The sequence below is a fragment of the Ptychodera flava genome, unplaced genomic scaffold (assembly GCF_041260155.1).
Source record: "Ptychodera flava strain L36383 unplaced genomic scaffold, AS_Pfla_20210202 Scaffold_58__1_contigs__length_828623_pilon, whole genome shotgun sequence".
NCBI lineage: Eukaryota > Metazoa > Hemichordata > Enteropneusta > Ptychoderidae > Ptychodera > Ptychodera flava.
This window is the reverse complement of record NW_027248380.1, coordinates 598,222-614,564: the sequence shown is the minus strand read 5'-3', so window position 1 is coordinate 614,564 and position 16,343 is coordinate 598,222. Positions and strand designations below refer to the sequence as shown.

The window sequence follows — 16,343 nt, the reverse complement described above, 5'->3', positions numbered from 1 at the left end:
AATAATAATAAACGATTAAAATGCTGCCTTAAATTCTTATTTAGAAAAGTCTTTATAGAATTGTTCCTTTTATCTGTCAGTTCCAAAATTATTTGAATAATACCAACGGCGAGTTTTCAAACGCTATCGCTATCGTTCGAGGTAAATAAGCATTGGAAAGTGTTCGAAAATGTACAGTTTCCAACACCAAACATACATTTTCACTTTTGATCGTTCTCCTTCGTTTAAATTTTCCTTTATGTTATCATATTTCCTCCACAAACCGGAGAAAGTTCCTAATATTTCACTAAAAAGTCCTTATTATCAAACATAGTTCATCACCGTATCTTTAATGACTTTTTCAGAGTGTGATGATGGTCCATAACGAGCAATGAAAAGTCAACTGTGTGTGATAAATGTTATGTTAGGTGAAGACCTGGACCACAATACTAAGACTATGTTGACCCTATCCTGTATTTTGTTCAATGTTTACTTTTCGTTGTCACCTAACCGCAACACTTGTATGTCGATTTCCATTAAATAATACAGTGTTAAACGAAATGCACGCGTATTCCGAAATAAATCTCATTGTCGCTTCCACACAGACTAGGACTTCAGTACATTAATGCATTATTTTTTTACGTTTTGCTTTGTTTTGTTTTGAAGTACGCGTCAGCAGCGGCATCGTTGTTGCTAGAATCTGAGTAAAGTTCTTGAATTATTACCACAGTGTGAATACCGAAAACATCGTGCCATGACCTTGCGGTAATGAGCACATATAACCGGGAATATTTTCCATATTTAGGAACCATTATTCTTGTAAGAAAACCAACATTTGTCGTTCACAAGAGCAGGAAATAACTTTTCAGCATGGACTATTACGCAGACGATAAATATGGAAAGCTTACTATCTAGCAAAACGGTAATTGCAGCACATGATGTCATTGCTTTCACACTGCGATTGCAATGAAAGACTTTGGTAAAAACTGTTCGGCAAGAGCCTTTGACATATAAACAAGCAAACAAACACTATCCAACCAGAAACGGGTATGTAGCGAAGTCAGCCAATGATAATTTAATAAAATCATCGTACGCCAAACCTGATTAGAAGAATAAAAACTCGATATCCCGTTAAACTTTGGACGACGAAATATGGCGTTCAAGGAAAAGTCTGTTTGTTTTTGTTTTGTTTTGTTGGGTTTTTTTTTCAGTTGTAAAATAACAGAACAACAAAGTGAATATAGGCACTTCGCACTCGAAATATTTGCATTCGGGTTTGTTGTTTATCTGTTGTCCCCGCTCAGGATAACTCGTGCCAGCACTTCCGTAGAATATACAGCAAACCTTCTAAAAGACTTTGCAGGACCTCATGTTTAAGGTGATCGGTCCTACACATGCTTGTTGATAATACCGCTTGTCATGTTGTTGTTGTAGCAAGAGCAAATACTTTTAAATAGCCGTTGAACACATTACACGACACAATATCGGACAACTGTTTGTCATTATTTTCATTCTCTTCTGTTGTTTTTTTCCATTTTTAGGTGCACATTGTTTTTTTATGTTTCTGTTTGATTATTCATTATGCTTGGTTTGAAAACTCTTTGGCCTCTCGGACAGTTTGCCATGATAAAACTGATGCAACTTGAAATAAAGGCAGCGTGAAATATATTTTTCGCCAGATTTAGTGAGTTCGTTCTTCTCAAGAATCAACTAAACGTTAACCATGCCGTCACATAATCCCTCACTCTGAAGGTCTCGTGCGTTTCACAATTCTCTGTTGAAGGAGCAATTTCAGCGAAGGGACACGTTAGCCCATTGTGAAAAAGACGAACTGGTATATGAAGAATATATGAATACATAATTCATAATGTAAATAAATGTGGTCACTACTTGAAATCAAAACGAAATCGCAAAAAAGTAATATGGAAACACTCTCTATAATATTCATAAGGAAGACAAAGAGAGCATCAGGTAACATGCATAGTATGATTGTCGCTAAGCAAATACAGGAATCCGAAGGCAAACTAAAATGTATCCCGTTCGAATGCTCTTGAGCTGCAATGAAATTTATCTACTCTCTAGACCGTTTGAAACCAAAATTCACAAAATATTGTAAATGAGGGCAAAAGAGGCCAGAGACAGGGGAGGCATTCAAATATTTATCAGATTAAAAACCAAAGTATATGAACATGTTTACGTGTCCTATGATGATTATCACTGATGCTACCATTGAGTTTAAGGTTTTCCTTTAAAGGATATTGTTAAAATATTACGATATTGTTAATTTTGGGGAAACGAACTAAGTGATACAACCGAATGCAGACACAGGAAATATCAAATCAATTCAAATAAATAAGTTATACTATTCAAACATATAAAATGGGTACATTTGCAGGAATTCCGGGATCTCACATTGCTGACTGATGTTATCCCGGTGGCTGTAAAAACAATCGTTGTCTAAGTGCTTTACCTCAAACACAGGGGCGTTCTTGTCCCTCGTCTCTTGCATTTTTGCAAGAGGCATTTTTTAATCGGCAAGGTAGGTGTGTTGGCCCCTACTTAATTATTTCACAATGAATGGAGCCTCTAGTCTCTTTCAAAGTCTATTGAACCATGGTTAGCTATCATCGTAATGGGAGCCAAAGTTCGTTGACAAGCAGGGTAAACAATGCTAAATACATCTTAATCCATGTTACCGGGTAGCTGATAACGGACTCGTACATCGTACTCTGATTGTCATCATTATTCTATTTGTCTGTATTAACGTTACAATCTGGAGCATCAAGGTACACCTGATATCAAGTGAATTAATCGACAGAAAATCAATAAAAACTAGTTCACTGCTTTATCAACTTAGAGCCGTTTTTCTCAACTTGATTACCGTAATGGGTGTTCTTATTTTGTTCAAATGGCCAAAGTACATGGAAAAGCTAACGGCCCGAACGGTTAAATATCGACCACATCGTATAAATGATACAGTTTAAATGTCTAACGCGTCCGACCGGACTTATTTGCAGCATTGTAGAAATGTACAGCCGGTCAACGTTGAGAGCATCATGATACATTAAAGCCGTGTATCGATAACGTCAATTTAAATAACGTATCAGCGTTTTGTAATAAAACGCGTTTTGTAACATTAGTTAACGCATTTTGTAATAATTATAGACATCCGCTGATATTGTATGTATTTCAAAATGATTTGTGGTTTCTGAATACGTAAAAATGTAGTAACATATAATGATATCGAGATTATATCTCACTACCAGTGCTAGGTTATCATATTAACGCCATATAAAGGGGTCTGAGTTGACAATCAAATGCAATTAAAGACAGAATGAGATTTATTGTATGCGATTTATAATTGAGAAAACAAACTGAGAAAGTTTTAGTAGGTTTTACATACAGTACTGTACTTTTACATACATTACTGTACTTTAAAAAGGCAATATACTGCAGACCTTTCTGCATTTTTTCCTCTTCAATGTTACTGTTGGTGGATGAAAGATGAAGGCTTGGAGATGACATGCAATGATCAGAATATTATAGAAGACAGCGACATCATCAATATTGACAGTGTTGTGTTCTAAAACTTAACTTTATTATACTAATGATGTACATACAACAAACCAACCTTATCCAGAAATGATTCCCTAATGACATTTTTAGAGTTTCGGACTGATTTTTAGGGCGTTGCTACATTATTTTTACTTTTTTTACTAAAGAAAAACAATAAATATTGTTTTTGGTTACAATAAAATTGTGTATTCTTATGTTTTTGGACATATATTGGATGAAGTTTGCAAAACTCGAATAATTAAATTCTGAATTTTGCAAAATTATTGTAATGTTAGTGTACACTGTTATTTGAAACGAAGCTTTATTGGGTTCATAAAAATGATGTTACAAACATTTTCTTGGAACCATCAGTTGTAGAAAACAGCATCTAATATACATTTAGACATAATTGCGAAATGGTGAGTGATAAATTCTTTAGACTGTCGTCAGAAAGAGAAGCAATACGTGAAAATCATTGTAAATTTAGAATACTGGTGGCCATTTTCAATATTTAATGAGGTCATGTGATCAGTATTTGCATATTTTGGGGCAATTGTAATACTACAATTCCAAAAATATCTTGTAATTGTGGACAAAGTTTGATAAATTCAATAGTCAGATGTTATAAAATAGGATACCTTGACCTGTCTGACCCCTATTCAAGGGCGCTGTGTGTAATTCTTCACTTATGAGTGAAGTGAAGACAATCTGTGTAAGTTTTATCAAATCTGTGTAAAGTTTATCATTTTATATAAAGTTAACATCAAAGTCAATGGTCATTGGACTTTAAAATGTGATTCAGCATTTGGATATGACACAATATCCATTATTTTTACTGGAAAATTGGAAAACATGTAAAATAATGATAAATTTATATTGTTGGCGACCATTTTGAATACCTAATTAGGTCACATGACCAGTATTAGCATATTTTTGGGACAAGTGTGTCATTGTCATTCAAAATATACATACTTACTGTGGGAAATATTTCATAATATTAGGTGCTGGATGTTATGTTACATTATGCTTTGACCGACCTAACACTTATACAGAGCCTTTGTTTACATTACACTTAGCAGGTCAAAATGATACAAAATATCAGTGTGTTTTTCAAAATTTTTGTCACAATTTCATTTCAGTCCATGCTGACGTGATAGAAAACAGGTTTGGTGATGAAAAATGATGAATTAATGAGGAATTCCTATGAAAATAAAGAAATATGTTGAAAAAATACAATATTTTATATATTGGCGGCCATTTTGAATACTTAATGAGGTCACGTGACCATAATTTGCATATTTTTGGAACAAGTATTTTATGGTGTTTCCAAAAAATAATGGGATGGGGACAGTCTTTGTTATTTAAGAAGTCAGACGTCATGTTAGATAGATGGTACTTCCAAATGTCAACTCCACCCCAGGGCCTTGGGGTGCAAAGGGTTAAAGTGGAAATAACGTACGAAAGGTTGCAGTATTCTAAGCAACTTCTATACGTATGATATGTGTTTCTCCAAAGTTGATTGTCGATAATTTACGGTAATAAGATGGGAGGGACACGTTAATATGTCAATGCTGACAGCTGATATTCATCAAAATATACTGATATAAACACTGACGTGAAGCAGTCAATTAAAATACTGAATGATAATTTATTTTAATCATCCCATAGACAAGGACAAAATAAAGCTCTATCGACAGACCAGCCACTTTTCCTTGTATGTAAAAGGTGACAATTCATATCTACTGAGCCATGGTTTTGTTTTCTCAGATTTATTTCTTTCCCGTTGTGTTCCTCCTTTGAATCTACGCTAGCGCCCAATGGTAAAATTTGTCTAGCCAACGGCGAAGATAAGCTGCCCAGCAATACTATGATTAAGCTAAATTTGATTCGCTATCCTACTGATTATACCTGCCAAATATCTGCAATTATCATTAAATTGTAACAGCCATAGAAAGACAGACAGAGATAGATAGATAGATAGATAGATAGATAGATAGATAGATAGATAGATAGATAGATAGATAGATAGATAGATAGATAGATAGATAGATAGATAGATAGATAGATAGATAGGTAGACATCAGGCACTCTTTCCTCCCTCCCTCCCTTCCTCCCTCCTACCCACATAGCTGCATACATACATACATACATACATACATACATACATACATACATACATACATACATACATACATACATACATACATACATACATACATACATACATACATACACAAACATACATACATACATACATACATACATACATACATACATACATACATACATACATACATACATACATACATACATACATACATACATACTCAACAGGTCAGATACACTTCCGCTTTAGTAGCTAAACAAGTCAAATCACTAAAAACATCAAATAATTCTGCTATTTAGTTTAGTTAAGTTTAGTTAAGTTTAGTTTTAGTTTTGTTTACTTTAGATTACTTCAGTATAGTTAAGGTTATTACGAAAATAACGCGAAGAATGTATAACGACACATACATGTAGTCATTAGCGCGCGTTTAGCGCGTCGAACGATGCGTTGCACAAATGTCTGAGTGCTTACTTTGCAGTCTTTTCGTAATAATTATTTTATTCATCTCCTTCTGACGTCGCGAAGGTCGGACGAATTCTGATCGCATCGTTTAGATGTCAAAGGAAAGTTTCACAAACGGCGATTTTCAGAAATTCTCTCGGATATTTGAGGAAGCCATTAGGCCGATTACCTCACAGCCATGATATAGCTGAATGATCTGGGCCTGACCTACACTTTGACAACTGTAATTACCACGATAAAAAATTGCGTTAAAAAGACTGATAGCTTGTGGAATAAAAGAGTTTGCGTAGCGCTGGCTACCGGTGGCCTACCGTTGGCCTCCAGCCAGTCGTTTCAGCAGATGTCGTTACGATCTCAATTTCCGGCCGAAAGTCACATCGGCATCGTGACCTAAGTCGTTTCAGCATCCCTGTTTCGATTTTTTGTTTTGTTTTGTTTTTCTTGTTGTTTTTTTTAGGGGGGGGAGGGCAAACTTATCAGTCATTGACTGACTAGTCGTATTCGTAAGCTTGATTGACCTTTGCCTTCTTACCTTTACTTTTACGTGCATTTGATTTTTTTCTCCAACGGATCCGCCTTCAAGCTTTTGATTTAGGCCTATCAGCGGCTAGTGCTATCGATAAACTTGTGTCACAGAATTGAAAATGATGTGAAGATATTACTGTGTTTTACCATGTCCCCTGTAAGAGAGAACATGCCAATGTTGACACTATACGTTTTAGAGCTTTACTTTGTAACAACTTTAATCTTAGGCTTTGTAGGCAGTTCATCGAGGTAGCCTGTGAAAAATAGATGTCGCGGTGCCGAAACGACTTACGGTAGAAAACAGAGAGGCCGACACGAAACGAAACGGCTTAACGAGAGGCCTTAACGACTTTATGCCGAAACATCTAGAAATTTTGCCCGGAAATAAATGTAAAATACGTGCCAGGAGGGACCGTGGCCAGTGGACCTTTTTCAGGAATTTCCCAGTTTTCACTAAAGCGCCATTATAAATTGACGAAAGTCCATCATGTGTTTTATGATAATTGCTTATTGCATCTCTACGTATGTCTTTCAGGTTGCGGTATTTTGTAAGTATATCATAGTTCCCAGCGATATAAACATGATAGTGCTGGTTTGCTCACAGTGGCAAGAAAATTCATATCATGCAATTGCAGATTCCATCGCGAAACATGAGGTGTCAAGAGGTGAGAACTACATTTACACACAAGTACCAGATACACCTCCATGCTGTATTGTATTTCACATTCAGAACAGGCGTGATCGGCGTTTGCGAAGAAACGCTTTGCGTTGTTCATGTAGTTATGTGTTTAGGGACTGTCGTTGTACATATGATTGTCAAATTGATAAATTGATGTATAATTAGCGACATTTTCTATAGAATATGTATTCTTGGCAGCTATTCTATTCATTCAAAGAGATTTTCAGGGGGATAATTCACTTACCGTACCGGCTTACTGTCACTCACAACTTTTTATCCTGTTCGTCCTGTAAAACATCGGAACATCGTTCCGTCGCAACTTACTGAAACCACGGTATTTAGTGGTTCACTGACCTTCGAAAACAGGAACAATTGTTTTCGAAAGTTTGCGTAATATGCCTAACTGTTTTTTTTCTATAACACTACCTTAACTTACACTAAATTTTTTTTTTTCGCATTTCAAAAATTACTAGTGAACTTTCTTAATTTTATAGTTTTTTGTGCGTCCCTATTGACCAGCCAGCGTTTTTGAATGTAAGTTTCGGGAAACTTATTTTAGGCTCAAATCAAAAGTAGCACGCGCGCACCTAAGGACCTCAGTAGGTAACGACATCGTCCAATTACTGATCAACGTCCAGCCAGAATTATTGCCACTTCGACCCTGATCATTCTGACCGCCAAGCTGTTTGTGTAAGCAGTCAATCCATGGCTAATTACAAATCAAATCAGAGTGGGTTGAAATGATTCAAAGTTAAGTACATGTATAGTTATGAGGTAAAGAAGGCGCTAGGCGATAATGCGTGCTGGTAGACACTAATGAAAGCCACGCTGCCGTGCCTCGGAGTGAGAGTTAACACGTTCTTGAACGTACTAGTACACTGCAATTTTTCTGGTTTGCCGGCCAGCTAAATTCAAGCCAAAAATAAACCGGCTTGTTTGTCAGTAACGGATTGTTTCGAGTTGTGAATTTTGGCTTATATTTGGCTTTCTGGCATGCCAAGTCTGGTTTCTGTGCATGCCAGTTTGGGTTTTGATACGGCATATATACATGCCAAGTAAAGATCACTTCAGCTTGCCAGTAAGCCAGTTAGTACTGAACAATGGTTTACAGGCAATCCACTCTTATATGAACTAGGCTTGCTAGCAAGCCATGTTTTAAGATACTGTGGCTTGCCCATATACCAGATAATGCTGAACAGTAGCTTATTTTTAAACCAATCCACACTTCCATGGATCAATAGTAAGCCAATTCTGGTTCCATCTGGGTTGAAGATAAGCCAATATTACTGCAATGTGGCTTACAACAAACCAATTTCTGACTAATTATGGTTTACAAGCAAGCCACTATAAGGATTCCTCTGGTTTACCAACAAGCCATTACAAGCTGGCTTGCAGACATGCCACTCTAGGGCTTTTGTATGGCTTGCTGACAAACCAGTTCAATATTGGCCATATTGCTGGGGGAGGGGGGGGGATAATTATGTCTGACCATCCTTCAAATTTAAAATGGATTTCTTCAAATTTTGCAGACACAGGGGAGGATTATCATCCATGGAATGGCCTATTGGGTCCTCTATGTGATGGAGCTACACAAAGCAGGACTGTAAAATATCTGAAACACAAACAACAGCTGAAATAGTTAGAAATCCTGCATGCAAGCTACATTAAAAAAACAACAACAACAATCATCAAAATTAATTTCAGATTAACATTTATTGCAATTTACAAGAAATGAAACAGTAATTGTTGCAACATAATTAAATCTAATACTTACAAGGGTATACTCACTGAAAATGACATTCTTATGAATGCTACTTGTAAGATCATACTGATAACATAATTTGATGTTATAAAGTTTACCTCATGCATCTGATGCAAATTGCTAGCTGTTTCACCGGGAAATCCCCTGTGCATTACAGACCACTCATAATTGTCAGCACATTTAGTTCACATCCCAGCTTTGTCAAGCCAGAAGTACTCTACAAATTAACAAGTTCCTTTCAGACATCTGATGTAATTAAACTTTGAGACCCTAGATAACTAAGCAAACCCAGCATAACATTGTCTCTTTCCATGCTGCAGAAGATTACACCTTCAAGAAACAACACGAACTGCTTGCTCCTTCATAGACGAGCATACCTAAACAGGGCTGCTGCTTTGCATCTCTTCCTCAGAGTTTTCCAGTATCCTGAATGTAAAAGATGTAAACACTTTAAATTTGAGGCACAAGGTTAGATCATGGTAAAACACTCAGTACCAAGCTACCAGTACAATGAGGGCAAGGCCTATCTACTGGTATGTTTAGGGAATTTGTGCAAGTATATTGGAATGTTTATTGGCAGCATTCTAAATTACAGTCATGTTCTTAAACACATATTTGACTGCAGGTACACTATTATCAAGTCTTTCTTGTGCACCAATAATCTGACATGACTACTCAGGGTAAAGTCTCTTAGCATGAAAAAAGAGCTCTTACAAGTTATTGTCAATGTCATAGGCCTTGCTGCATCACTGCACTTGCAAAAATGTGTAAAACTATGGTTTGAATGTCATGATAATGAATTTTAAATCCAGAATATCAAAATGAATATATTACAAGGCAAGATATGTTAGAGTCACAGTGCAATGTGCTTTTGAGACTTGCAAAGAAGCTGGAAAGACTTTGAGAAAGCATTTTATCACTCTGGCTATGCAACAGCCATAATTGATGATATACTTCACATGTATATAGTTTGAAATAAGTAAGTGAAGCTCCATTAACTGTAACTACTGTTTATCATCTACACTTTCTTGGACTACTTTCCTCAGCATACTAAAATGCCAAGTATTATGTTTGTAAACACAGCCTGTATTTTTATCATTTTTATAATTGACAAATGAATTCTTGTCCAGCCCTAAATGAAATTTCAACAATAACATGCTACATGTTTAGCTACTCAGTACAGTATGTACATTGTACATACTGTACTGAGTAGCTAAACATTGAGGATTTCATTATGCTTCAATGACTTGAATGGGAAACTACAGTTGATAAGCAGAACAAAAATGCTGGCAGAAAGCCCCCAAGTTGTGGCTAATGGAGATCCGAACAACAGAACTAAGCCATAATCTACCAAGTAAACATATGATTCATGTGAATGAGGGTATGGTTGATGGTCATATCTGCCTTTTATCTTGAAATAAATTGACAAATGCAGATTCGACATGGCCATGTCCTTGTACAACATCCTAGCACAGCTTTGACGAGCACTCTGTGTACCACCCATATACCTGACAACACTGTAGCAGGGGTAATTTTATACACATCCAGATATAGGAATGTGTGCTGTATGTATGTGACATGCCTAGCACTATATGCATGTACCAGATGTGCTGATCACCTCCCTCTACCAGGACCTGTGTTCAGCATTTGAGGCACAGTGAAATTTTCAGCTGTGAATTTTCAGCCCCTTTTTACCCTTGTCACATAAAAGCTTACTTCCCTGTACCAGCCTTATTGTAAACACACAGTGCAATTGTGCCTATGCAGACATTCATGTACCAGTTATGTTGGAATTTCCCTATTACAGAACTGTACACATTGCTTCTACAAGGTTGATTTGGAAGCAAATTTTGAAGCTCATTTTTTCAAACCCATGTTACGGTACATGTACTATTTGCAAAACTATTGTACAGGACTGTTGACACACTAGGTACATGGATGTGAAATGCAGCTGTGCTACTTATTTTTCTGACTATACTACACTGAGGATATTATGTTAATAGCTGGTAGTCTATGTAGCTTCCAGAGCTGGTACAGGTATGTGCACATCCCTGAACCAGCCCTCAGAATGTAAAAGGGCTGTGAGAGATTTCCAGTGTAGGATTACACGGACGTCGTTGTACTGAATCTGACAGAAATTATAAATCCAGCATGATGAAAACTCCATCAGCTGTAGCCATTGGCAATTTCCAAGTAGTTTTGTTGTGTGTATATAAGTTTCTTGTTCTACTTCTTAAAGCATAATGAATGTCTAACATACAGTATCAACCCAGTTCATATGTGTACAGCATGGTTATGTTAAAAATCTAATTTCAGTCTGGAATAGAATTCATTTGTCAACAATAACAATGGATGTTAAGCATGTACACAGTACATTGTCAAGCAGAACACTGGTATTCAAGAGACTGTTATATAGCTATCAAAACTGCAGTTTGTACACACAACAATGAAGATTGAAAATTGCTAAAACTTACAGCTAATGTCAGAGCAAACTAGTCAAGGCACATTATGTGCCTTGACTAGTTTGTACTGAATCACAGTAACAATTTTTTTCAACAAGCAATACTTACGTCACAACTGTTACAATTTTTCCAACTGCAGTTTTTCCACCAAAGACACTTGAGAACCAAAAATGTTTGATGCCTGTTTAAAAATAAGGGAAATGGCAAATTATGTTCATAAACCAGGTGCAAGCAAATGGCTCCCCTCATAAGATTGATTATAACAATAAAAAGTTTAAACAGGTCTGTCTGTTGTGTGACCACGACAAAGATAATATGTCACAGATATGTAATAACAGCTGAAATTTAAACAAAACCCAAAGTGTTAGTGTACTATGTGGAAATATGAGGAACATTCATGCCTGATGTAATTATTATCACTGCACATAACAATACTTGATCACCTTTTATATATTCGCTCTTTGAATTCCATATCTGAGGGCAGAGTCTTCATTCTGCTTACACATTGTACACAGAGAATCCATTGTTAATTTGTGGAGCTGAAGGCATTTTCTGTATCGAGTATGTTATGTCCTGGACAATCTGTTGAAAAAGAAACAAATAATTATCTATTACCGGTTAGTGGAAGTCAATAGTCACATTTGTACAGGAAGTTATTTGCTGGAAATGAATGACTTTAATATTTACCCATCTTGAGTGACAAGATGGCTCACAAAATTTGTGTAAGCAATGTTGAAGGACCCAAGTTCAAATCATGCTGTGGAAACATAAATTTGCCTTGAATAACAGAATCAACCATTACATCTTTTTGGCCAAAGGATTTGTGAGGTATGTGTCTGTATTAAATCATCTAAGTTGCCAGTTTGAGGTTATTATCAACATAACAAGAAATATATCATCCATGAAACAGTATGTTTGTTATTGAAAGAATGGCATGAGGATACCTGCAAATAAGCTGTGGCAAGTCAGTTTGCCTGAAATAACACAGAAAGGTAGTGTGAAACAAATGTGCACTTTTACTCACTTTTTCTGGTAAAATGGGGCATCTCTTTACTGTGGCAATAGCTCTTGTTGCAGCTATTTGTTGGTGTCTCCGTCCTATATAATAATGACAAAGGGTTATTAAATGCAATTTTCCTGTGAACTGATGGGTGACAAATTTAAATGATTGCCATCTTTCCGTTCAGGATGGACAATGGCAAGGGGTTATTAAATGTATAGTGGACTATGGACGACGTACACCGGGCGACGCATTCATGATCTACCTCCCTCAAAGATAGCCCTGCGTACAGGTCTGTGTGTTCCCGCGTTATAACTTACGGCCTCCGCATAACTGGGGTCTCTGCGGTCCGGATGAGGACCGCAAGGAAAACGCTGTCTTTTTGGACGAAATTCTGCTCTATCGGGGCAAAATCCTTTTCCTGCCTACCTTAACCTCCTTACCGACCCAAGGAAAGATGCGATTAACTTCTCCTAACATCCGAAATCGCTCGTTTTCTGAAACATAACGTACTCGACAAGTTGTTTACCCACGGGGATCGCCATTTTGAATCTCGCTGCAACAACCCCAGTTATCTCCATATAGACCGTTGCAGAGCTAGCTAGTGGTGGAGCCTGGAGGCCGTATAACGCCGGGAACACACATACCTGTACTCAGGGCTACTCTTAGAAAAGCTCCTCGTCGCTGACCAGCTGACACAGTGGAGCTAAGAAAACGCATTTGATTATTCACCGAGCATGGACGATTTCGGGGAAACACATCATTCGCGGTCGTGAAAAGCCATACAAACACGATAAACATACACCCGTCCATGGTGTAGCGGTATGTCGAAGACAATGGCGAATAGTTGTGACAAGGAAATTTTCACTTTTTCCGACAATACTCAAACGCATGTATGTTACTTAAAAATGGTTCAAGCTAGCCGATATGCTTTGAGGAAAAAATAAGCGCGGTTTAAATCAATGACTTTGCAAATCTTCCACAGAATACGCAAAAACAAGCTTACGTTTGATTTGTGCCGGCTGTGCATTCAAGACGTCGGTTGCAACTTGCATCTGATCATGACCCGTGTATATGTGGTGGCGAATAGCTATCGTTGAGGTACATAACGAGTTCTTGCTTGCGAAGTAATTCTTCATCGGCGACGGAAGCCATTACTGTCGACTTGTACCGGAGAACGGAATCGTAAGCGCTGATACGATCGTCAGTAACGCCTCGGCTATGTACGGTGCGAAGGCCAGTGTAATTCGGATTTTTGGCGGGCGCGGTATCATATCAGTGCCACACAGGAATTAATACGCAACTGCCTAAAGTGAAGGGACGGGGATTCCAATAGCCAGCGGTCCCTTTAAGAGTACGATCAATCAACAAGTACTATAATTCTTACATATGTCACGGAGATATAATATCTATGACGAAGTTTAAACATTGGCTTGGTGAATCATTGTGTAAAATTGAACTATTTTAAAGTGCAATGTTACAAAGGGTGAAAGGACGGTCAAAGGTTAAGGACTTCCTCCTTGTACGCTGTTTTGGTAATTTGAACGACCGTCTGAATATCAGTTGCGTTTGCTATGCTTGTGTATATTTTTGGCACATTCAGGGGCATAGAACATCCATTTCAAACATGTCCTTATTAATAAAATGCCGCGTCGGACTTGTCCCAGGATCAAGGCTGTGGCCTGGCAAAAATCCAGGATATGCCTACAATCCGGGCCTACAGGTAACAATATCAGTCACGTGACCCTCCGCCTCGGACATGGCACGGCGAATACCTCATGAAAATTAAACTTCTTTCGTGCAGTTAAATAAGGGTTGTTACTTACTAAAATAATTATAATTTGAAAATATACGTGGTTTTAGTTCAGGACAAAGAGTAACAGTGGTCTTGCTTCTCGCGTTTTGACATGAGCGTGGGGTGAATTTGGGTGTGCATCGTGACGGCCGCCATAGGCGTCCGTGGCGGCCATTGTTCCTGACCGGGTTTGTTTACATTCTTGGTGTTTTGCACCCGGCCTTCAAGTCGTCATCCGGGGCTCGCCTCACGTCACAGAATTATGATAATTAGTTCAAAATTGCGCCAGATCTCCAGCTTTCAGCCGATACCCGGAACAACATCGTACGTCCAGATTTTCGCCGAATTTGACGGGTAAGTATTTTTTTCCGTATTGTTTTAGCAATAACTCGACATTTAAACAACTTCTGTCGACCTTGATTATGAAATTTAATATGTGTTCTCACATTTTCTGCAAATATTATGGAAGATTATTTAGCGATTGCCAGCGGAAACCCAAGTGAAAAATTCCTGTGTGTGGCGTTTGTTACCATGGAGCAAAAACAAATTGAGATTCGATTGTCGAAAGAGGGCGCTTATATCGATTCTCGTCCTGTTTTTCCAGTCAAAATGAGACTAATTTCACTCAAAGTTGAAGCTAAAGGAAGCATTTGTAATTGCTTTAAACGTCTATGTTACTTTTAGGCTGTAAATGTAAATTTATACGACCTATCATAAGAAAATTTAAACACGAAGTGCGCCCCCAACGCCCATCCACCAGTATCGTGCATGATGTATGGGCCAAGGCTAAGCTGCAGGTACATGTGCTTTTGAAGCTATAAATTTTATCAAACTGTACATATAGGGGCATATAAAATATATAGTCAATCAAAATGAATATCACTCAAGTTAAATTCAAACCTATTGAAATAGACTACACTTAAGAAACTTTGATCGAGACATTACAAAAATATATTTTCTCACAATTGTCATAAAAAATCAATAGATTACTGATGTTTGACTGTTACAAAATTTCAGGTTTTATAGGACAAAAATACAATGGATGAGGCTAGCACTAGTGTAGGGATTTCAGCAGCAGAGATAGGTACAGGTAGTGATAGGGTAAGTTTAGAAGACAGGGCAGATTTTCAGGTGAGTAATGATGTAGGCAGTGTACAGGAAGGGCAAAATAATAACAGAGAAGTTTTATTACAGGAGGATAAAATAACAAATGAAAACATATACAAAATCTTCAAACCACTAAAAGGTGAACAGCATGGCAACTACCCTCGTGGCAGTCAAACAAGAGTTCCCATCATTCAAATAGTAATCATCACATAACCGGTCACTCTACAGAAGATTAAAGGCATTTATGAAACCATAATAAAGCTTAAGAGGAACAAGAAAGAAAACACAACTCCAGCAATTCCTCTCTGCAAAATTCTTCATCCCTGTGCACACCACCACTGCTAACAGAGACACCCTGCTAGTGGTAGAACTGAGAGGGAACAACAACTTGCCTCTTGCCTAACAAGGAAAGAAGGGGAAATTCGACAACTGAAGAGGGATGTTGCACAGAGCGAAATTGAAAAAGAAGAATTCAAAGCACAGTATCACGACCTTGAACAGGACTACAATGCAACTATGGAAGAAATGGAGTATGTAACAGGAAAACTCAAGCAGTTAACAGAGGGTTGCCATGCAGAAAACATACAAGATGCACATAGTTCACTGAAAATAAAGTATGATGCCCTGACCAAGAAACTTGACGAACTACAAGAAAAGCTATGTAGGAGGAGCAGTGACAACGTGAGAAATTTAAACAAAAAACTGAAGAGGAGAGATGATCAGAAAAAAACAAAAAGATGCGTTAGCGAACCAAGCCAATAAGATCACTGACTTAGAAAGAGAGAAGAAAATGGCCGAAGAGAAGTGTAGACACCTGGAAATGGAGTGCGAATCACATCTGGACACTCTAGGTGAAGAGCTTGACTCCCTGCAGATGGCAGTGGCGGAAGTGGCCATATTAAAAGCAGAA

The 16,343-nt window shown here is 37.6% G+C and overlaps 1 long non-coding RNA gene across 1 annotated transcript; it reads right to left on the bottom strand.

The window, feature by feature from the left end:
* Nucleotides 1–9,001: 9,001 nt before the first annotated feature.
* On the bottom strand, nt 9,002–14,058 carry LOC139128549 (uncharacterized). The gene is made up of 5 exons (XR_011551332.1): nt 13,538–14,058; nt 12,556–12,629; nt 11,975–12,113; nt 11,640–11,712; nt 9,002–9,495 (listed from the first exon to the last, which is right to left on the bottom strand). It is a non-coding gene; the product is annotated as an uncharacterized lncRNA (long non-coding RNA).
* Nucleotides 14,059–16,343: the final 2,285 nt, after the last annotated feature.